Below are 24,852 nucleotides of genomic sequence, written 5' to 3'. Positions count from 1 at the left end.
GGGTAATATGTATGGTGATATCATTGACATTTGCTACTCCCCTTTGTGGCTCCGCCTTAATATAGCCACACCCATGCTTGAACAGGCTGCTTAGTCTAAAATGCCAGGGCCTGTTGCCGTGCCCAGTTCGGCCCTGAATATAGCATTTTTTTTTTCTATATACAGGACTGTATGATGGTCATTTTCTGTACCATGATCTGTAGTTTTTATCAGGACCATAATTGTATTAATGAGTGCCAAGCTGGCCACTTTCATTGATTGTTCATATAGTGCCCCCGTGTATCTGCAGCATACATCAGGGATATTGGAGTGATCACTGTGATTAAAATCCAACACTCAACCCCCCTCGACATGTTTCGCTGCCTAACGCAGCTTAGTTAGGCAGCGAAACATGTCGAGGGGGGCTGAGTGATTTTAATCACAGTGATCACTCCAATACCCCTGATGTACGCTGCAGATACACGGGGGAACTATATGAACAATCAATGAAAGTGGCCAGCTTGGCACTCATATATAACTAGAAATTATATGGAGTGGTTTTCACTGGAATTTTAATCCTTTTGTTAAGTGTGCTTAGGAAATAATAAAGATAAGTTGTTTATGTATGGGAAAAAAGGGTATTTTTGGGTCACCTTAGTGACCTATAGGTTGTTATTAGTTAATTTTCCCACCATATATTGGTCTCAAGCGGATTATAATTGTATTAATGGAACTTACACTGCTCCCTGTATGTGTGTATATGGGGGCTGTGTATGTGTGTATATGCCGCCAATAATGTGTGTATATGGGGGCTGTGTATGTGTGTATGGGGGCTGTGTATGTATATCACCTTAGGGTCACGGGGTATAAATGTATGGAGCGCCAAGAACACTGATTAATGCTGTGCTATGGCACATCATTGTTCAGTACATGCAATCTTTTTTGAGATGGCGTGTAATTGTGTAAAATAAAAAAATAATAATAAATGTTAATAAGCCCCTTACCTAATAAAAGTTTCAATCATCCCACTTTTCCCATTTTTTCAGTTAAAACAATGTAAACAAAAATGTACAAACACATATGTGGTATCAGCGCTTGCATAAATGTCCAAACAATTCAAATATGACCGCACCCGTTATAAAAATAAAAAAAAATCCAGAATTGCGCATTTCTGGTCATGTACCAGGAAAAAAAAGGAATCAAAAACTCCCTCATAAATAAAATGATACCGATAAAAACTACAGGTCACGGCGCAATAAATTAACCCTCATAAATCCCTGTATGAGGAAAAAAAATTTGTAAAGTAGTTTAGTAAATTAAATCAAAACTTTTATAAAGTAGGTATCATTTTATTGTATGGATCTACTGAATAAACATAAGGTGTCACTTTACCAAAAAAGGGATCTGCGTAGAAACAGAAGCCTCTAAAATGCCCCACAAATAATTGATGTCAATAAAAAGTTCAAATGGAGGTGCAAAGAACAAGTCTCATATGAGTCTGTAGGTAGAAAATGGCTTTTAGTAGGCTAGGAGGAAAAAAAAAAAAACGAAAATGCAAAAATGAAACATCCCTGCGTCCTTAAGTGGGTATGGAGGCTGTGTGCGCGCATGTGTGGGGGCAGTATGTGTGTGTAGGGGCACTAAGTGGGCAATATTGATGGGAAGTTTGCATAGAGGTGGGGATGGTGCTGGCGAAAGGAGCCTAAAATGTATGTCTGTCAGATTCTGAAGAGACAAGTCATAGCTGGAAGAACTCTTCATGGAGGTCCAGGCCAGATGGAGAAGAAGAGGATAGTAAACAACAATGATCAGAGAAGGGGGGGGGGGAGGTACTACAGCAATATATATGAAAACATTCTGAAAATAAAAAAACGAAACCTTACCCAGTGACAAGCCACCCCCCACAAACCGCACTCATATTGCCATCACACCAAGTGACTTAATTTTTTGGGGTTGCCTACCCCTTTGTATAAAGTATTTATTCACATGTGGTGTACAGTATTTACTATCATATATGGTGCATGGGGGCCCCATGGTCCTCTATTGCTCAGGCTGCCCATGAATTGTCAGTCCACCCCTGGCCGGGCCCCCGAACAATAGAGGACCATGGGGCCCTCACGTGCCGTATAGTTTAGTAAATACTGTACACCACATGTGAATAAATACTTTATAAAAGGGGTAGGCAACCCAAAAAAATTAAGTCACTTGGTGTGATGGCAATATGAGTGTGTTTGTTTTTTTTTTTTTCCAGAATGTTTTCCTATATATTGCTCTTGCTGTAGTAGGACCATGGGGCCCCCATGTGCCATATATTATTGTAAATACTGTACACCACATGGGATTTTTAAGAGCTGTGGAGGGTTGTGGAAGGTTTGTTTTTTGTTGAACATGGCTTCTCTCCCGTGTGAGTTCTCTTATGTTTTTCAAGACTAGATTTATGACTAAAACACTTCACACATTCTGGACAAGAAAAAGGCTTCTCTCCTGTGTGAGTTCTCATATGATGCACAAGATGTGATTTATGACTAAAACACTTCACACATTCTGGACAAGAAAAAGGCTTCTCTCCTGTGTGAGTTCTCATATGATGCACAAGATGTGATTTATGACTAAAACACTTCACACATTCTGGACATGAAAATGGCTTCTCTCCTGTGTGAGTTCTCATATGATGCACAAGATTTGTTTTGTGTGTAAAACTCTTTACACATTCTGGACATGAAAATGGCTTCTCTCCTGTGTGAGTTCTCATATGTTTTTCAAGATGCGATTTTTTACTAAAACTCTTCACACATTCTGGACATGAAAATGGCTTCTCTCCTGTGTGAGTTCTCATATGTTCCACAAGATGCGATTTATGACTAAAACTCTTCACACATTCTGGACATGAAAATGGCTTCTCTCCTGTGTGAGTTCTCATATGTTTTTCAAGATGTGATTTTTGACTAAAACACTTCACACATTCTGGACATGAAAATGGCTTCTCTCCTGTGTGAGTTCTCATATGATCCACAAGATTTGATTTTTGACTAAAACACTTCACACATTCTGCACATGAAAATGGCTTCTCTCCTGTGTGAGTTCTCATATGATCCACAAGACTTAATTTATGACTAAAACTCTTCACACATTCCGGACATGAAAATGGCTTCTCTCCTGTGTGGGTTTTCATATGTTCCACGAGATGGGATTTATTCCTAAAACACTTCACACATTCCGGACATGAAAATGGCTTCTCTCCTGTGTGAGTTTTTATATGTTCCATGAGTTGTGATTTTTGGCTAAAACTCTTCACACATTCTGAACATGAAAATGGCTTCTCTCCTGTGTGAGTTCTCTCATGAGTTGCAAGATGTGATTTCTTACTAAAATATTTTCCACATTCCGGACATGAAAATGGCTTCTCTCCTGTGTGAGATCAAAGTTAAAATCAATACAATGAGTAAAACACAATACAGTCAACACATGTAGATAACAGGATCACTTATTTCTAGGTACTTACAGAATATAAAGAAAACAAACTTTTATGTTTATACAGCCCCCTTCCTTTTCCGGTATCTTTCTTATACAAGGGGGAGTGAATCTCATTGAATGTGATCAGATTGGATTGACAGGACCGATCCCTCATACACCAATACTGATGTGTGTGATAAGGTTATTGTCCCTGAGATACCTCAGGATAGAACCTCTTAGAAAACCTTCAAAGATTTTACCCAGAAGAGAGGTTACACCTAAAGGCCTATAGTGTCCAGAATTATATGCTTGATCCTCTCGTGAATACTAACATCATATTAGATACTTACAAGTCACATGGAACAGATTTTATATAAGAACAAGAAGATCCAGCAGAGATATAGGATGAAATCCAAGATTCTTTACTCCATTACATTAAAATGACAGAACACAGGTCAGGGAGATAAAGTGACGCATTTCAGGCTTTCAGATCACCCTTAGTCATACTAAAAACTATCTAAAAACAATACTGAATAGTAAAGTGGCACAATTAGTAGCAGGGATAGATGGGGCTATTGGGGGAGAACAGCTGTTAGAATTGAAGGCAGCTCAAGATGAATATAAAGAATATCTACTTAAAAAAGCACAAAATAAACAGTTTTTTAGTGGACAATTTAATTTTTTTGAGAAAGGGAAATCAAATAAGACATTGTCAAGATTACTTAAGAACCAAGGTGAGGAATGTGGCATTGTGGCTTTGAGGAGGGCTGATGGCAGCATAGCTACAGAAAGAAGAAATCGCTCAAATGGTTAGTTCCTTTTTCTCCAATCTCTATACAAGTAGTAACACTAATAGGGCTGATGTAGTGGGAGGAATTAATATTCCAAGTCTAACTGAGGATATCAGGGACTCTTTGGAAGACCCAATCTCCCTCCAGGAATTGGAGGAAGCATTGGCATCAATCAAAGGGAATACATCCCCTGGGTCCGATGGTATTCCTTTCCAGATATACAGGACATATTCAACCCTGCTACTTCCAAAACTGCTGGGTACTATTAATGAATCCTGGAGGGGGGTGTTCTCCCTAAGTCGATGTGTGAGGCTAACATCAGACTTATTAGGAAGAAAGATAAAGATCCTTTGAATTTGGGTTCATATCGTCCCATCTCCTTGCTTAATACAGATATAAAAATAATAGCGAAGGTATTGGCAAGGAGATTAGACAAAGTGGTGGAAATGGTGGTGGGGAGAGACCAAGGGGGTTTAGGTCGGGAAGAACGGTCCAAGATAATATCCACCAGGTGTATGAGTCAATCCAGAGTGGAGCCCAGGGCCCCCGCTCCATCCTGTCATTGGATGCAACTAAAGGCTTTGATAGGGTGGAGTGGGGATACCTTTGGGAAGTGTTGAGGGAAGTGTTGAGGTGGGCCCGGGATTATTGAGTTATATTCAGTTACTATACACTAATCCGGAGGCGAGTGTAGTGGTGGATGGAATTCCCTCTTACCCATTTAAATTAAGTAGAGGAACAAGACAGGGTTGCCCCCTCTCACCTTTTTTATTTTTAAATTTATATTGAACCCTTAGCGGCTTGGATAAGAGATAACAATGTTTACGAGGGATTTGGAGTAAACGGAGAAAGAAATAAGATTTTACTATTTGCAGATGATATTCTCCTTTTTGTAACCAACCCACAAGAAAAAATACACCAGATTATGAAACTGTTTGATGTATTTGCCCCTCTATCGGGGCTGGAGATAAATTGGAGTAAATCTAATATGCTCCCCCTGGATGAGGATATGGGGGAGAAGGTAGGAAGATTGTCCGTGCTGAAGAAAACTGAATGTTTCCCTTATTTGGGAGTGAAAATAGCAGCCACAAATGATAGGTTTGTGGGTAATAATATACGCCCTCTATTAAATAGTTTAGAGAAGAGAGTTGAAGTGTGGATTAAAATGCCCTTCTCGATGTCAGAAAGGATGGCGATAGTAAAAATGGTGGTCCTCCCACAGATCCTGTTCTTTCTTAGTGCCTCGCCAATGTGGATCGGTAAGGGGTGGTTCCGGAGGATTGAAGTGATACTTGGTAGACTTCTATGGGGAAGGAAAAGGGTTCGTTTGAAGTACAGATATTTTATGGCCCCTGGAGAGAGGGGGGGCTGGGGATGCCCAATTTTTTCGTTTATTTTTTGGGTGCGCAGTTAGCACGAGTCGTGAATTGGAGGGATTCTAGATATTTGGAAAAGAAAGATTGTAGTGGATAAGAAGAAAGATAACATATATGAGGTGTTGGAATTAGATGATTACGATGAGAATGGTCCAAATGGCACGTTGTTATTGCACAAATTTAGAAGAGTATGGGAAAAATTAAAGGAAGAATTACATATAGAAAATAGTTTTGGGTTTACACCTTTGTGGGGTAACAATAAACTTAAAGAACTTGTGGATTGTGAGTTAAGTTTTTGGGATAGTGAGGGTATAAAACGATTGGATCAAATATTTGATAAAGGACAACTTTTTTCCTTTAGTCACATAAAAAGGGTGTATAATATTAATGACAGTGATTGGCTGTATTATTGGCAGGTTAGTCACGCAGTCCATAACACAATAGACAAAGAGGTGTATGTAACACAGAAACACAATTTGATAGAAGCACTAATTCGAATAGAGCACTTTAAAAAAAAAAAAGGAATATCAATTTTGTATAAGAAATTAAATAATGTAATTGGAATAAGGGGGACTGATAGAATTAAAGGGGTAGTCCAGTGGTGAAAAACTTATCCCCTATCCTAAGGATAGGGGCCCCCTGCGATCTCTCTGTACGGGGCCCCGGCTCGCCGCCAAGATAGCGGGTGTTGACCCCCGCACGAAGCGCCGGCCGACACGCCCCCTCAATACATCTCAATGGCAGAGCCGGAGATTGACGAAGGCAGCGCTTCGGCTCTGCCATAGAGTTGTATTGAGGGGGCGTGTCGGCCGCCGCCTCGTGCGGAGGTCGACACGCCCCCTTCCCGCGGGCTGTCGGGGCTCCGTACAGGAGATTGCAGGGGGCCCCAGCGGTTGGACCCCAGGCGATCTGCAACTTATCCCCTATCCTTAGGATAGGGGATAAGTTGCTCACCACTGGACTACTCCTTTAAGGAAAAATGGTCTTGGATAGTGGGTACGGTGTCAGTGGATGATTGGGATATTATGGCCCAAAATACAAGCAAGGTCTCTCGCAACATGGAACATAAGATTACACAATTTAAGATATTACACATGACCCACTATTCCGCGCTTCATTTACATAGGATAGGTGTGAAAGCTACGTCACAATGTGTCAAATGTGGTTTGGAAGAAGCGGACTATCTACATAGTTTTTGGTCATGTGAAAAGATATCTGTTTTCTGGGAATCTGTAATAAAAGTAGAAACTAAAATCCCCGTGAAGGTACCTCGCACGATAGAGTTTATACTGCTAGGAGCTATCGGTAATATGGGGAAATATGAGTGTCTGTTACATCGAATTCTGTTTTTTGCTAGATTGACTATACTGAGGAATTGGATATCCCCGAAAGAACTGCAGGTAGAGGAATGGAAGGAAGGGTTAAAAATCATGAAAGATAAGGAGTTTAGATGGATGAGGAGCAAGAAGGGTCGAAGAGAATGTAGTAAGATCTGGAATATATGGTAGATTTAAACTTATTCTTATTTTAATTATTATTATTTTTTTTCTCCCCTTCCCTCTGTGCCTGAAGGTGGGAGTGGGGTGGGGGGGAGGGTGATAATGAATTGGCATACTTTTTAGATGTAAACAAGTATAAGTTGGTTATATGGTCTTTTTGACTGGTGCTGCTATGTATATCTGAAGCGTATACTGTAAATTTGGAAATTTTACTATCACAATAAAGTGTTAAATTATAAAAAAAAAAAAAAAAAAAAACAACTCTGGCCGCAACCGTGTGTATATAAAGATCACATGATCTCCAACCAATAGGATTGTAAAGCATGTTTGCCCTTCACATACATGATCATAAGAGAGTAAAGTAATATATCATTATAATTGTATAAGTAAACATTTTGGTCTTTTTTTTAGTCATACTAAAAACTATCAAGTCCCGGCCATGCATGTCTAAATATCACATGATCTTCTTCACGTAGTAACTGAAGAAAATATTAACCCTTTACGTACATGATCACAAGAGAAGAAAGGCACAAAGTATACAGGGAATTACAATACTCTCCAGACAGAAAAGCATACCAAAACATGTAATGTACTACAGCACCCAGCAAGCTGAGCAAAAATAGCCAATATAACAATAAAAAGAGACCAAAATGTTTACTTATACAATTATAATGTTATAATACTTTTCTCTCTTATGATCATGTATGTGAAGGGTAAACATGCTTTCCAATCCTATTGGTAGGAGGTCATGTGATCTTTATATACACATGGCTGTGGCCAGATAGTTTTTAGTATGACTAAGGGTGATCTGAACACCTGAAACGCGTCACTTTATCTCCCTGTCCCATGTTCTGCCCTGCGCCCACTCCCTGTCTATCATGCGCGCTATCAATACAATATACATCTCCACCACTAAAAAGCAGGAAGAAATATCTTAAGGAACATCAGATGTATGAAAGGCTCTTACCATTCTCTGATATGGGGTTTTCTAGTCCGCTCATTGTTCCTCCAGAACTTTCCTGTAAAGATTCCATATTATAGACCTGAGGAAAATACATAAAGGAACCTTAGTTTATCTTCTATCCAGGTGAGTGTTACATCCCCCCTAGAAGGTATGAACCAATCTGCACAAGGATCTCCTCAAGTGGTGATCACATAGGATCCACAATCATCCCAGTCTCTTTCCTACAATTATTGTGGGGTTCAGTGATGGCCGCAGACAGGGCCAGACTGGGACTAAAAAGCCGCCCTGGACACAACCCTACCAGCCCACATACAATATACACACGACATAAACAACAAATATGAAACAATTACAATATCTAATAATTCGTTCTACTTCCAGTCACCTCAGAGATGTTCTAGTCACCATACATGGACCCTCCACACACTCAGGTCTCTATCTCCAGTCAGTGTCTCCAGTGTCCCAAGTATATTCTCCTGGTAAGTTCTCCCATATGAGCCATGCTGGGGTCTTTTATACCCTTTTCACCATCAGATTGGCCTCCCCTCCCCCACCTACAATATGTAAAGTAAGAATGATGGGGCCAGAACCTGTCCAACCAGTTTTAGCATTCTATGGCCTCCTGGGATCAGCCTTCATTTACACATTGTATTGTAGGGTGGAGACATATTGGTCACACCCCTATGTACATCTGTAAGCGATACCGGGGATACTCCGAGACCTTTTCATATGATAATCAGGGGAAACAATCAGCATTTTCTCTCCTGATGAGGAACATGGCCCCATAGGTCCCACCCAACTTTCCTCTAAAATAAACACACAACTGAGCTGGTGGATAAAATCGTCCACAATGTTTTACTAAAGGTTAAATTGTAATTTTATCAAAAATGATTATTCACCAAGAATAAATAGCGACATAATTCTAACCAAAATATCAGATCCTTAAATATAGGCAGCAGGGTTCCCCCACATTAGGTATACACAGCAGGTTTTCCCAACATTAGTTAACCCCTTAAGGACCAAGTCCATTTTCACCTTAAAGGGTCACTGTCACGATGCCGGCTGGCAGGTAGTGGATCCTCTGTGCCAGAGAGGGATTGGCGTGGACCGTGCTAGTGGACCGGTTCTAAGCCACTACTGGTTTTCACCAGAGCCCGCCGCAAAGCGGGATGGTCTTGCTGCGGCGGTAGTGACCAGGTCGTATCCACTAGCAACGGCTCACCTCTCTGGCTGCTGAAGATAGGCGCGGTACAAGGGAGTAGGCAAAAGCAAGGTCGGACGTAGCAGAAGGTCGGGGCAGGCAGCAAGGATCGTAGTCAGGGGCAACGGCAGAAGGTCTGGAAACACAGGCAAGGAACACACAAGGAACGCTTTCACTGGCACTAAGGCAACAAGATCCGGCAAGGGAGTGCAGGGGAAGTGAGGTGATATAGGGAAGTGCACAGGTGAACACACTAATTGGGACCACTGCGCCAATCAGCGGCGCAGTGGCCCTTTAAATCGCAGAGACCCGGCGCGCGCGCGCCCTAGGGAGCGGGGCCGCGCGCGCCGGGACAGAACAGACGGAGAGCGAGTCAGGTAGGGGAGCCGGGGTGCGCATCGCGAGCGGGCGCTACCCGCATCGCGGATCGCATCCCGGCTGGCAGCGGAATCGCAGCGCCCCGGGTCAGAGGACGTGACCGGAGCGCTGCCGCGGGGAGAGTGAAGCGAGCGCTCCGGGGAGGAGCGGGGACCCGGAGCGCTCGGCGTAACAGTACCCCCCCCCTTGGGTCTCCCCCTCTTCTTAGAGCCTGAGAACCTGAGGAGCAGACTTTTGTCTAGGATGTTGTCCTCAGGTTCCCAGGATCTCTCTTCAGGACCACAACCCTCCCAGTCCACTAAAAAAAAATTTTTCCCTCTGACCTTTTTGGCAGCTAAAATCTCTTTGACCGAGAAGATGTCCGAGGAGCCGGAAACAGGAGTGGGAGGAACAGATTTGGGAGAAAAACGGTTGAGGATGAGTGGTTTGAGAAGAGAGACGTGAAAGGCATTAGGGATACGAAGAGAGGGAGGAAGAAGAAGTTTATAAGAGACAGGATTAATTTGACACAAAATTTTGAAAGGACCAAGATAGCGTGGTCCCAACTTGTAGCTAGGGACACGGAAGCGGACATATTTAGCGGAGAGCCATACCTTGTCTCCAGGGGAAAAAACGGGGGGAGCTCTTCTTTTCTTATCCGCGAACTTCTTCATGCGTGATGAAGCCTGTAAGAGAGAATTTTGGGTCTCTCTCCATATGATGGAAAGGTCACGAGAAATTTCATCCACAGCGGGCAGACCAGAGGGCAAGGGAGTAGGGAGGGGGGGAAGAGGGTGACGGCCGTACACCACGAAAAATGGGGATTTGGAGGAAGACTCAGAGACCCTGAAGTTATACGAGAATTCGGCCCATGGGAGGAGATCTGCCCAGTCATCCTGGCGGGAGGAAACAAAATGTCGCAAATAATCACCCAAGATCTGGTTAATCCTTTCTACTTGTCCATTGGACTGGGGATGATATGCAGAAGAAAAATTTAATTTAATCTTGAGTTGTTTACAGAGAGCCCTCCAGAATTTAGACACGAATTGGACGCCTCTATCCGAGACAATCTGCGTAGGCAACCCGTGAAGACGAAAAATGTGTACAAAAAATTGTTTAGCCAACTGAGGCGCAGAAGGAAGACCAGGAAGAGGGATGAAATGTGCCATTTTGGAGAATCGATCAACGACCACCCAAATAACAGTGTTGCCACGGGAAGGGGGTAAATCAGTAATAAAATCCATACCAATCAGAGACCAAGGCTGTTCGGGGACAGGCAGAGGATGAAGAAAACCAGCGGGCTTCTGGCGAGGAGTCTTATCCCGGGCACAGATAGTGCAGGCTCGCACAAAGTCCACAACATCCGTCTCCAGAGTCGGCCACCAATAGAAGCGGGAGATGAGTTGCACAGATTTCTTGATACCCGCATGACCTGCGAGATGGGAGGAGTGACCCCATTTGAGGATTCCGAGGCGTTGGCGAGGAGAAACAAAGGTCTTTCCTGGAGGAGTCTGCCTGATGGAGGCAGGAGAAGTGGAGATCAGGCAGTCAGGTGGAATGATGTGTTGCGGAGAGAGTTCAACTTCTGAGGCATCCGAGGAACGAGAGAGAGCATCGGCCCTAATGTTCTTATCGGCAGGACGAAAGTGAATCTCAAAATTAAATCGGGCAAAGAACAGAGACCACCGGGCCTGGCGAGGATTCAGCCGTTGGGCAGACTGGAGGTAGGAGAGGTTCTTGTGGTCGGTGTAGATAATAACAGGAGAACTTGATCCCTCCAGCAGATGCCTCCATTCCTCAAGTGCTAATTTAATGGCTAGAAGCTCTCGATCCCCGATGGAGTAGTTCCTCTCCGCTGGAGAGAAGGTCCTAGAGAAAAAACCACAAGTGACAGCATGCCCGGAAGAATTTTTTTGTAGAAGAACAGCTCCAGCTCCCACTGAGGAGGCATCAACCTCCAATAGGAAAGGTTTGGAAGGGTCAGGTCTGGAGAGGACGGGAGCCGAAGAAAAGGCAGACTTGAGTCGTTTAAAGGCGTCTTCTGCTTGAGGAGGCCAGGACTTGGGATCAGCATTTTTTTTGGTTAAAGCCACGATAGGAGCCACAATGGTAGAAAAATGTGGAATAAATTGCCTGTAATAATTGGCGAACCCCAAAAAGCGTTGGATAGCACGGAGTCCGGAGGGGCGTGGCCAATCTAAGACGGCAGAGAGTTTGTCTGGATCCATCTGTAGTCCCTGGCCAGAGACCAAATATCCTAGAAAAGGAAGAGATTGGCATTCAAACAGACATTTCTCAATTTTGGCATAGAGTTGGTTGTCACGAAGTCTCTGAAGAACCATACGGACATGCTGGCGGTGTTCTTCTAGATTGGCAGAAAAAATTAGGATATCGTCCAGATATACAACAACACAGGAGTATAACAGATCACGAAAAATTTCATTGACAAAGTCTTGGAAAACGGCAGGGGCGTTGCACAGTCCAAAGGGCATGACCAGATACTCAAAGTGTCCATCTCTGGTGTTAAATGCCGTTTTCCACTCGTCCCCCTCTCTGATGTGGATGAGGTTATAGGCGCCTCTTAAGTCCAATTTAGTGAAGATGTGGGCACCTTGGAGGCGATCAAAGAGTTCAGAGATGAGGGGTAAGGGGTAGCGGTTCTTAACCGTGATTTTATTAAGACCGCGGTAGTCAATGCAAGGACGTAGGGAGCCATCTTTTTTGGACACAAAGAAAAATCCGGCTCCGGCAGGAGAGGAGGATTTACGGATAAAGCCCTTTTTTAGATTCTCCTGGACGTATTCGGACATGGCAAGAGTCTCTGGGGCAGAGAGAGGATAAATTCTGCCCCGGGGTGGAGTAGTGCCCGGGAGGAGGTCGATAGGGCAATCATAAGGCCTGTGAGGAGGTAGAGTCTCAGCTTGTTTTTTGCAGAAAACATCCGCGAAGTCCATATAGGCCTTAGGGAGACCGGTTACTGGAGGAACCACAGAGTTACGGCAAGGGTTACTGGGAACCGGTTTTAGACAGTTCTTGGAACAAGAGGACCCCCAACTCTTGATCTCCCCAGTGGACCAATCCAGGGTAGGGGAATGAAGTTGAAGCCAGGGAAGTCCAAGGAGAATTTCCGAGGTGCAATTGGGGAGGACCAAAAGTTCAATCCTCTCATGATGAGATCCGATGCTCATAAGAAGGGGCTCCGTGCGGAAACGTATGGTACAGTCCAATCTTTCATTATTTACACAATTGATGTAGAGGGGTCTGGCGAGACTGGTCACCGGGATGTTGAACCTGTTGACGAGAGAGGCCAAAATAAAATTTCCTGCAGATCCAGAGTCCAAGAAGGCCACTGTAGAGAAGGAGAAGGCAGAGGCAGACATCCGCACAGGCACAGTAAGACGTGGAGAAGCAGAGTAGACATCAAGGACTGTCTCACTTTTGTGCGGAGTCAGCGTACGTCTTTCCAGGCGGGGAGGACGGATAGGACAATCCCTCAGGAAGTGTTCGGTACTAGCACAGTACAGGCAGAGGTTCTCCATACGGCGTCGTGTCCTCTCTTGAGGTGTCAGGCGAGACCGGTCGACCTGCATAGCCTCCACGGCGGGAGGCACAGGAACAGATTGCAGGGGACCAGAGGAGAGAGGAGCCGAGGAGAAGAAACGCCTCGTGCGAACAGAGTCCATATCTTGGCGGAGTTCCTGACGCCTTTCGGAAAAACGCATGTCAATGCGAGTGGCTAGGTGAATAAGTTCATGTAGATTAGCAGGAATTTCTCGTGCGGCCAGAACATCTTTAATGTTGCTGGATAGGCCTTTTTTGAAGGTCGCGCAGAGGGCCTCATTATTCCAGGACAATTCTGAAGCAAGAGTACGGAATTGTACGGCATACTCGCCAACGGAAGAATTACCCTGGACCAGGTTCAACAGGGCAGTCTCAGCAGAAGAGGCTCGGGCAGGTTCCTCAAAGACACTTCGGATTTCCGAGAAGAAGGAGTGTACAGAGGCAGTGACGGGGTCATTGCGGTCCCAGAGCGGTGTGGCCCATGACAGGGCTTTTCCGGACAGAAGGCTGACTACGAAAGCCACCTTAGACCTTTCAGTGGGAAACAGGTCCGACATCATCTCCAGATGCAGGGAACATTGGGAAAGAAAGCCACGGCAAAACTTAGAGTCCCCATCAAATTTATCCGGCAAGGATAAGCGTATCCCAGGAGCGGCCACTCGCTGCGGAGGAGGTGCAGGAGCTGGCGGAGGAGATGACTGCTGAAGCTGTGGTAGTAACTGTTGTAGCATAACGGTCAGTTGAGACAGCTGTTGGCCTTGTTGCGCTATCTGTTGTGACTGCTGGGCGACCACCGTGGTGAGGTCAGCGACAACTGGCAGAGGAACTTCAGCGGGATCCATGGCCGGATCTACTGTCACGATGCCGGCTGGCAGGTAGTGGATCCTCTGTGCCAGAGAGGGATTGGCGTGGACCGTGCTAGTGGACCGGTTCTAAGCCACTACTGGTTTTCACCAGAGCCCGCCGCAAAGCGGGATGGTCTTGCTGCGGCGGTAGTGACCAGGTCGTATCCACTAGCAACGGCTCACCTCTCTGGCTGCTGAAGATAGGCGCGGTACAAGGGAGTAGGCAAAAGCAAGGTCGGACGTAGCAGAAGGTCGGGGCAGGCAGCAAGGATCGTAGTCAGGGGCAACGGCAGAAGGTCTGGAAACACAGGCAAGGAACACACAAGGAACGCTTTCACTGGCACTAAGGCAACAAGATCCGGCAAGGGAGTGCAGGGGAAGTGAGGTGATATAGGGAAGTGCACAGGTGAACACACTAATTGGGACCACTGCGCCAATCAGCGGCGCAGTGGCCCTTTAAATCGCAGAGACCCGGCGCGCGCGCGCCCTAGGGAGCGGGGCCGCGCGCGCCGGGACAGAACAGACGGAGAGCGAGTCAGGTAGGGGAGCCGGGGTGCGCATCGCGAGCGGGCGCTACCCGCATCGCGGATCGCATCCCGGCTGGCAGCGGAATCGCAGCGCCCCGGGTCAGAGGACGTGACCGGAGCGCTGCCGCGGGGAGAGTGAAGCGAGCGCTCCGGGGAGGAGCGGGGACCCGGAGCGCTCGGCGTAACAGTCACTCTCATTAAAAATTTTTTTGCTGTTACACTCCTTATGGTAAATAAAAAATATTTCTAATGTACTTTGTTTAAAAAAAATGAAGTTTTCTATGTTTTATTTGTGCTTAACCCCTTAAGGACTCAGGGTTTTTCCGTTTTTGCACTTTCGTTTTTTCCTCCCATACCTTTTAAAAATCATAACCCTTTCAATTTTCCACCTAAAAATCCATATTATGGCTTATTTTTTGCGTCGCCAATTCTACTTTGCAGTGACATTAGTCATTTTACCCAAAAATGCACAGCGAAATGGAAAAAAAATCATTGTGCGACAAAATCGAAAAAAAATGTCATTTTGTAAACTTTGGGGGCTTCCGTTTCTACGCAGTGCATATTTCGGTAAAAATGACACCTTATCATTATTCTGTAGGTCCATACGGTTAAAATGACCCCCTACTTATATAGGTTTGATTTTGTCGCACTTCTGGAAAAAATCATAACTACATGCAGGAAAATTTATACGTTTAAAAATGTCATCTTCTGACCCCTATAACTTTTTTTATTTTTCCATGTACAGGGCGGTATGAGGACTCATGTTTTGCGCCGTGATCTGAAGTTTTTATCGGTATGATTTTTGTTTTGATCGAACTTTTTGATCACTTTTTATTCATTTTTTTAATGGTATAAAAAGTGACCAAAATACGCTTTTTTGGACTTTGGAATTTTTTTGCGCGCACGCCATTGACCGTACGGCTGAATTAATTATATATTTTTATAGTTCGGACATTTACGCACGCGGCGATACCACATATGTTTATTTTATTTTTTTTACACTGTTTTATTTTTTTATGGGAAAAGGGGGGTGATTCAAACTTTTATTAGGGAAGGGGTTAAATGACCTTTATTAACAATTTTTTTTTACATTTTTTTTGCAGTGTTATAGGTCCCATAGGGACCTATAACACTGCACACACTAATCTCTCATCCTGATCACAGGCGTGTATTAATACGCCTGTGATCAGCATTATCGGCGCTTGACTGCTCCTGCCTGGATCTCAGGCACGGAGCAGTCATTCGTCGATCGGACACCGAGGAGGCAGGTAAGGGCCCTCCCGGTGTCCGGTCAGCTGTTCGGGATGCCGCGATTTCACCGCGGCGGTCCCGAACAGCCCGACTGAGCAGCCGGGTCACTTTCAGTTTCACTTTAGAAGCGGCGGTCAGCTTTGACCGCCGCTTCTAAAGGGTTAATACCGCACATCGCCGCGATCGGCGATGTGTGGTATTAGCCGCGGGTCCCGGCCGTTGATGAGCGCCGGGACCGACGCGATATGATGCAGGATCACGGCGCGATCCCGCTTCATATGGCGGGAGCCGGCGCAGGACGTAAATATACGTCCTGCGTCGTTAAGGGGTTAAAAAAGCTCAAGAGCACATTTTCCCCCATCTCATACACAGACTTTGGACCGAAGTCCACACACAGGAAGTGCAGCCTGGAATGCTGGGGGGGTCCAGCCTCATCCAAACATAGCTCCTCTCACACTTACCTGCCATATGCTGTTGGTTGGACCCCCCCCCTCAGCACTCCCTGTGTTTGGACTTCGGTCCAAAGTCTGTGTATGAGATGGGGGGAAAATGTGCTCTTGAGCTTTTTTAATCACTAATAAAACATAGAAAACTTCTATTTTTTATTTACCATAAGGAGTGCAACAACAAAAAATTGTTTTAATGAGAGTGCCCATTTAAGGACCAGGCCAATTTTATTTTTGCATTTTTCATTTTTTCCTCCTCGCCTTCTAAAATCCATAACTCCTTTATATTTCCATCTACAGACCCATATAAGGGCTTGTTTTTTGCATGACCAATTGTACTTTGTAATGAAACCTCATTTTACCATAAAATGTACGGCGAACCCAAAAAAAATTCTTTAGGGAGGAAATTTTAATAAAAACCAAAGTTTTGCACATTTTGAAGTGTTTCGTTTTCACACTGTACAATTTACGGTAAAAATGACGAGTTCTTTAATCTGTGGGTCAATATGATTAAAATGATACCCATGGCTAGATACTTTTATATTTTTGTACCGCTTAAAAACAATCAAACTTTTTGTACAAAATCAGTAATCTAAAATTACCCTATTTTGACCACCAATAACTTTTTCATTTTTCCGTATACAGGGCGGTATGAGCGCTCATTTTTTGCGCCATCATCCATTCTTTTTTTTAGATACCACATTTGCTTATATAAAACTTTTAGATAATTTTTTATTAATTGTTTATTGAATAAAATGTGACAAAAAAGCAGCATTTTTGGACTTTTTTTTAAATTTTTTTTTACGTTTACGCCATTCACCGTACGGGCTCATTAACATGATATTTTGATACAAATGTATCAAGAATGTGTAGCTCACTTAGGATATAGTGAGCTACACATAGGGGGACTAATCGTACCGTATGTCACCCACGAGTGCTACTTCTCTCCCCCCCCCCCGCCAAATAATGCCCGGGCTGCAAATATTAAAAAACAAACTTTAACTTACCTTCGTCCTCCGTTCCCCCTGTTGCTAAGGAATGGCGTCACTGTCCTCCGCTCTTCTTGCTGCTTCCTGGGGATGGGAACGTCTCAGAGCCTTCAGCCTATCACCGGCCGCAGCGATGTCCCGCCTCTGCCGATGATAGACTGAGCCCACTGTCATGTAAGAAGCCGGCCGGCTTCTTACATGACAGTGGGCTCAGCCTATCATCGGCAGAGGTGGGATATCACTGCGGCCGGTGATAGGCTGAAGGCTCTGAGACGTCCCAACACCAGGAAGCAGTGGAGAACAGTGACGCCATTCCTTAGCAACGGGGGGGAACGGAGGACGAAGGTAAGTTAAAGTTTGTTTTTTAATATTTGCAGCCCGGGCATTGCCTAGGTCTTATTTTCGGCATTGCAGCCCACCCCGATAATCCAGCTAGGGCTTATTTTTGGGGTAGGGCGGAACTCCTGGACACTATTCCACGAGGCCGGACGCCTTTTTGTGCCAGTCCGGGACACTCAGAGCCTACTGGAAAGCCACTCACCCAGATCACAACTCAGCAAGGCATCGTAAGTACAGACAGACATCGCTACCTTAACCTCCCTAGCGGTATGATTCCGTCTGGAAATTTGTACCAAAAGCGGTACAATTTTTTGCACTGAAATTCCACATCTCCCCCCCCCCCCCCCCGTCACATTCCCCCTCCCTTGTCACATTCCCCCCCCCCATATCACATTCTCCCCCTCCTTGTCACATTCCCCCCCCCCTTGTTGCATTCTCCCCCCCTGTCACATTCATCCCCCCTGTCACATTCTCCCCCCTTGTTACACTCTCCCCCCCTGTCACATTCATCCCCCCTGTCACATTCCTCCCCTTGTTACATTCTCCCCCCCCTTGTTACATTTTCCCCCCTCCATGTTACATTCCACCCCCCCCTGTCACATCCCCCCTTTGTCACATTCCTCCCCCCTGTCACATCCCCCCCTATGTCACATTCCTCCCCCCTGTCACATCCCCCCCCTTGTCACATTCCCCCCCCCCTTGTCACATTCCCCCCCCTTGTCACATTCCCCCCCCCCTTGTCACATTCCCCCCTCTGTCACATTCCCCCCTATGTCACCTTGTCTTGTCCTGCAGCAGTATACACTAGGTTTGCCGGGCAGATTTCAAACCTAGTGTATTTGCTGCAGAACAAGCCCTTTCCCCTTCAGCCAATCACAGGCTTTACACCACTGCGGCCTGTGATTGGCTGAAAAGTGAAAGGTCCTGTAAGATGAATAGAGCAGTGACCAGAGCGCACGGAGGGGAACGACATCTGCAGGGACCGGGATTAGGTGAGCAAAAGGTTTTTTTATTTTCTTCCTTTTTACTTTTACACTTAGTTCAGGGTTTTTCTACCAGGGGGCCTCCAGCTGTTGTGAAACTACTGCTCCCAGCATGCCCGGACAGCCTTTGGCTGTCCGGGCATGCTGAGAGTTGTAGTTTTGCAACATCTGGAGGCCCCCTGGTTGAGAAACAATGACTTTTAGTATATGTCTTTACCTGCTCTGGCCGGCCCCCGCCACGGGAGCCGACCCGAGCAGATAATCACATATTTTCCCGGGGGCTGCATCACTACATCGCAAAAAGCAAAAATCGCGATTTGATTGCTTTTGCGATATACTGTGCAGCCCGCACAGCAACTCTGCAATTCTACCCCGAGCGTGACTCGGGGTTACCGCTTCTAGCAGCGAAAATTAACCCCGAGTCACACTCGGGAATACCGCTAAGCAGGTTAAGACACTGCCGTACCAAGCCTGCATCCGAGATCTACCGAAGAGGGTGAGTGGTGCTGTGCACCGTTCCTTTCCAAACATCGCTGATACAACTGTGTTACAATTACCTAAGACCGCAACATAGTTACAAGCTTTACAACTGATGTCATTTACTCAGCGCTGCTGGAATCTAATATCAATGATAACTCCGCTACTGTTGGAATATCATTTACCATCTAATATGATGAACTGTAACTAATGAACTTGGTATCTGATGAACTGTGATCTATGAACTTGATATCTATACCAATAGAATAAGACTCATCATAGTGGATATAGATTATATATTTATTTGATTAGTGCAATTTTCATTTTTATCTTCTCATTTTATTTTACATCATTTGTATCAATTTATACCTTTCACCTTTGCAAGGGCCCTGCAAGGTGATCGGCCACTCATTAACATATTTTATATATTATATTTAATCAATCTATTTTATTGGATCCTAAATCTTTTTCCTTTTATCTTATCTACCCTTATACTCACTCTATACCCCTAGGGCTCTTGAGGACTGGTTTCTATATATATTTTATATATCATTTTTTTCATATAACATTATATTTTGATAGTTCGGACATTTACGCATGCGGCGATACCAAATATGCTTATTTAACGCTTTTTGGGGGTAAAATGGGAAAAACTGACAATTTTTATTTTTATTGGGGGAGGGGATTTCTCACTTTTTTTTTATTTATTTTTTTTAACACTTTTATGTCCCCATAGAGGATTATCTATAGCAATCATTCGATTACTAATACTGTTCAGTGCTATACATAGGACATAGCACTGCTCAGTATTATCGGTGATCTTCTGCTCTGGTCTGCTCGATCTCAGACCAGAGCAGAAGACCCGGGGACACGGCCGGAGCCAGGTGAGGGGACCTCCGGCCGCCATGCTGGATGATCGGATCGCCGCGGCAGCGCTGCGGGCGATCCGATCATCCATTCAAAGTACCGCAATGCCGTGATCTGTATTGATCACAGCATCTGAGGGGTTAATGGTGGACATCCGCGCGATCGTGGATGTCAGCCATTACGGACGGGTCCCCGGCTGCTAGCCGTGTATGACGCAAGCACCATTCTGATGCTCGCGGTCATACACAGGACGTAAATGTGCGACCTGGTACGCAAAGTACAGCCAAACCAGGACGACCATTTACGTCCGTGGTCGTTAACACCTTAAGGACCAAGGACATACCGGTACACCCCGAGTCCTTTCCCTTTCTAGAACGCGGGACCACGACGTGACGTCATAGCGGGTCGGGCCCGGCCTCTAACAATGGCCAGGACCCGTGGCTAATAGCGCGCGGCAATGATCGCGGTGCCACGCGCTATTAACCCTTTAGACACGGCGTTCAAATTTGAACGCCGCATCTAAAGTGTAAGTAAATCACTGCCGGATAGCTCTGGGGGCTCTTCGGGATGTCCGCGGCGAAATCACGGCATCCCGAACAGCTGTAGGTCACGAGGAGGGTCTCCTACCTTGCCTCCTGGTGTCCGATCGCCGAATGACTGCTCAGTGCCTGAGATCCATTCAAGCGGCAGAATCATTGATCAATGGTTTCCTATGAGAAACCAGTGATCAATGTAAAAGATCAGTGTGTGCAGTGTTATAGCCACTAGAGGGAGCTATAACACTGCAAAAATAAAGTGAAAAAAAAAAGTGAATAAAGATCATTTAACCCCTTCCCTAATAAACGTTTGAATCACCCCCCCCCCCTTTTCCCATAAAAAAAAACAGACCACTAAATAAATAAAAATAAACATATGTGGTATCACCGCATGCGGAAATGTCCGAATTATAAAAATATATAATTAATTAAACCGCACGGTCAATGGCGTACGTGCAAAAAAATTCCAAAGTCCAAAATAGTGTATTTTTGGTCACTTTTTAGATCATGAAAAAATTAAAAGCGATCAACAAGTCCGATCAATACAAAAATGGTACCGCTAAAAACTTCAGATCACGGCGCAAAAAAATGAGTCCTCATACCGGCCCATACGTGGAAAAATAAAAAAGTTATAGGGGTCAGAAGATGACAATTTTAAACGTATACATTTTCCTGCATGTACAGGGAATTCCTATCGCTCGACGCCCGGGACAAGCAGTTTTGGGCACCGGGCAGGTGAATTTGTCCGGTCCTTAGCCCGGCTTCGGGCAAGCAGGGCCGGACCTGACAAGTGCGGCGGCGATCTGCAGTCTGTATGGAGCGGCCTCCCGACTCCTGCCCGCTCCATACTCTGCAGCCTGTGTAGCAGAGCAGGGGAGATGAGAAGCTGTGTACAGTATTTGTCTTCTCTCCCCTGCTCTGCAGATCTGCGGGGGAAGATGAGGGGGCGTGGCTTATTTCTCCCCGTGCAGACCTGCGTCCTCTGCCTTTGCTCCCCGCACGTCTGCACTGGGAGATGCTTGCGGCGCTCACAGGGGAGTATGGAGCGGGCTCTGGACTCCTGCCCGCTCCATACTCTGCAGCCCCCGGGTGTTCTCTGTAGACGGGGGCCGCCGCTAATAGCTCGCCGCGGCTGGCTATTAACCCTTCAGATCGCCGCTGTAAAGGGAGATGTGAATGCTCCCTGGTGGGCTAGTGGGGTGGAGCGCCCCCACGCAGCGCGATCGCAAGGGGGCGATCCACTATGGAGGTAGCCGGAGGACTTACCTCTGCTTCCTCCTGTCCCGCTCTGTCATTGATAGATCCTGGCTGGACTAGGCTCTATCAATGGATCACAGAGCACACAGATCAATGGAGTTCAATAGAACTCTATTCATCTGTATGAGGAATCTAATAAAGTGTAAAAAAAAAAAAAAAAAAACGTTTTAATAAAAGTTTGAAAGACACATTAACCCAGTGGTCTTCAAACTGTGCCCCTCCAGATGTTACAAAACTACAATTCCCAGCATGCCAGGACAGCCGTTGGCTGTCCGGGCATGCTGGGAGTTGCAGTTTTGCAACATCCGGGAGGGCCACAGTTTGAAAACCGCTGCATTAACCCCTTCCATGTTAAAAGTTCAAATCACCCCCTTTTCCTATATAAAAACATGCAAACATAATAAAAATAAACATATCGCTTCGTGCGTAATTGTACAACCTATTAAAATGTAATATTATGTGTCCCGTACGGTAAATGTAAAAAAAATACCAAACCACAGATTTGCAATTTTTATAATATCCTAGGAAAAAAAAAGTTAAAAAGCGATTTAAAAAGTCAGATCAATACCAAAATGGTGCCGATACAAAAAACAGATTATGGCGCAAAAAATTAGCCCTCATACAGCCTTGTAGGCGGGAAAAAACGAAAGCTACAGGGGTTAAAAAATGGCAATTAAAAAAAATTTGAAAAAGTTCAGAATTAGTAAAACATGACGTAAACGATACAAATCTGGTATCGCTGTAATCAGGCGCCTAAAGTATAAAACTAACATGTTACCTCAACCACAAGGTAAATGGCGCGGAAAAGAAAAACCACCAAATCTGCAAAATTATCTTTTACTATTTCAATTTCACTTCCCTTAATATATATATATTTTTTTTTTGGTTCGGAGAATTTGTTATTGAAAAATTAAAAGGTGTCATTATAGTAGGTAGTTATGGCTATTATAGGGCGAGGAGGAAAAAAAGAGAGCGTAAAAGCGAAAATTGGCCGGGACAAGAGGATCATCATGAGGGACAAGTAGATTTTGAACCCAATAGTGGTCTTCAACCTGCGGACCTCCAGATGTTGCAAAACTACAACTCCCAGCATGCCCGGACAGCCGTTGGCTGTCCGGGCATGCTGGGAGTTGTAGTTTTGCAACATCTGGAGGTCCGCAGATTGACGACCACTGCATAGGAGGTAATACTCACGTGTCCCCGCCGCTCCGGACCCGTCACCGCTGCCCTGGATGTCGCTCCATCGCTGTCGCCGTGTCCCCGTCGCTCTGGAACGTCTCTGCTGCCAGCCGGGTATCCTCGCTCTCTCCGTCGCCGCCATCACGTCGTTACGCACGCCGACGCACGTACGTGATGACGAGGAAGGAGAGCGCCGGCCATACAGGGGATCCCTGAACGGAGAAGACACCGAGGAGGCAGGTAAGGTCCCCCCCGGTGTCCTGTAAGCACTAACCCGGCTATTCAGTCGGGCTGTCCGGGACCGCCGCACTGAAATCGTGGCGGTCCCGAACAGCCGGGTTAGTGTCACTTTCCCTTCAGACGCGGCGGTCAGCTTTGATCGCCGCGTCTGAAGGGTTAATACAGGGCATCACCGCGATCGGTGATGTCCTGTATTAGCCGCGGGTCCCGGTCGTTGATGGCCGCAGGGACCGCCGCGATAGGGGTGTATTCGCCGTATAGGACGCACCGACTTCCCCCCCAGTTTCTCTCCTGCAGAGCATTACAGCAACCCCCACCCCCCTCCTGCAGAGCATTACAGCAATCCACCTCTCTCCTGCAGAGCATTAGAGCAACCCCCCTCTCTCCTGCAGAGCATTACAGCACCCCCCCCTCTCTCCTGCAGAGCATTACAGCACCCCCCCTCTCTCCTGCAGAGCATTACAGCAATCCACCTCTCTCCTGCAGAGCATTACAGCAATCCACCTCTCTCCTGCAGAGCATTACAGCAATCCACCTCTCTCCTGCAGAGCATTACAGCAACCCCCCCTCTCTGCTGCAGAGCATTACAGCAACCCCCCTCTCTGCTGCAGAGCATTACAGCAACCCCCCTCTCTGCTGCAGAGCATTACAGCAACCCCCCCTCTCTGCTGCAGAGCATTACAGCAACCCCCCCTCTCCTGCAGAGCATTACAGCAACCCCCCCTCTCTCCTGCAGAGCATTACAGCAACCCCCCCTCTCTCCTGCAGAGCATTACAGCAACCCCCCTCTCTCCTGCAGAGCATTACAGCAATCCACATCTCTCCTGCAGAGCATTACAGCAACCCACCCCTCTCTCCTGCAGAGCATTACAGCAACCCCTCACCCCCTCCCGCAGAGCGTTACAGCAACCTCCACCCCGCAGAGCGTTACAGCAACCCCCACCCCGCAGAGCATTACAGCAACCTCCCTCCCGCAGAGCGTTACAGCAACCCCCACCGCCCCTCCTCTCTCCTGCAGAGCATTACAGCAACCCCCTCCTGCAGAGCATTACAGCAACCCCCCTCCCGCAGAGCGTCACATCAACTCCCACCCCTCTCCTGCAGAGCGTTACAGCAACCCCCCTCTCTCCTGCAGAGCGTTACAGCAACTCCCCGCCTCTCTCCTGCAGAGCGTTACAGCAACCCCCTCCTCTCTCCTGCAGAGCGTTACAGCAACCCCCCTCTCCTGCAGAGCGTTACAGCAACCCCCCTCTCTCCTGCAGAGCATTACAGCAACCCCCCTCTCTCCTGCAGAGCATTACAGCAACCCCCCTCTCTCCTGCAGAGTATTACAGCAAACCCCACCCACCTCCTCTCTCCCGCAGAGCGTTACAGCAACCCCCCCACCAAGCAGAGTGTCACTCGTCCCCAGCAGAGCGTCACTCGTCCCCTGCAGAGCGTCACTCGGCCCCCGCAGAGCGTCACTCGGCCCCCGCAGAGCGTCACTCGGCCCCCGCAGAGCGTCACCCGGCCCCCTGCAGAGCGTCACCCGGCCCCCTGCAGAGCGTCACCCGGCCCCCTGCAGAGCGTCACCCGGCCCCCTGCAGAGCGTCACCCGGCCCCCTGCAGAGCGTCACCCGGGCCCCTGCAGAGCGTCACCCGGGCCCCTGCAGAGCGTCACCCGGGCCCCTGCAGAGCGTCACCCGGGCCCCTGCAGAGCGTCACTTGCCCCCTGCAGAGCGTCACTTGCCCCCTG

At 46.5% G+C, this 24,852-nt stretch overlaps 1 protein-coding gene and 1 pseudogene across 1 annotated transcript in view; one reads left to right on the top strand and one right to left on the bottom strand.

Annotated features, from left to right (window-relative positions):
* The window catches only part of LOC130357179 (zinc finger protein 84-like), a 378,316-nt gene that overhangs the window by 315,152 nt on the left and 38,312 nt on the right, over positions 1–24,852 (top strand). The window lies entirely within an intron of this gene.
* Positions 1–24,852, bottom strand: part of LOC130358123 (zinc finger protein 850-like) — a 74,485-nt pseudogene that overhangs the window by 48,447 nt on the left and 1,186 nt on the right.

This window comes from Hyla sarda, chromosome 2, assembly GCF_029499605.1.
Source record: "Hyla sarda isolate aHylSar1 chromosome 2, aHylSar1.hap1, whole genome shotgun sequence".
NCBI classification, from domain to species: Eukaryota; Metazoa; Chordata; class Amphibia; order Anura; family Hylidae; genus Hyla; species Hyla sarda.
Note: the sequence above shows the minus strand (reverse complement) of the source record. Positions and strands in the feature narration are given on the sequence as shown.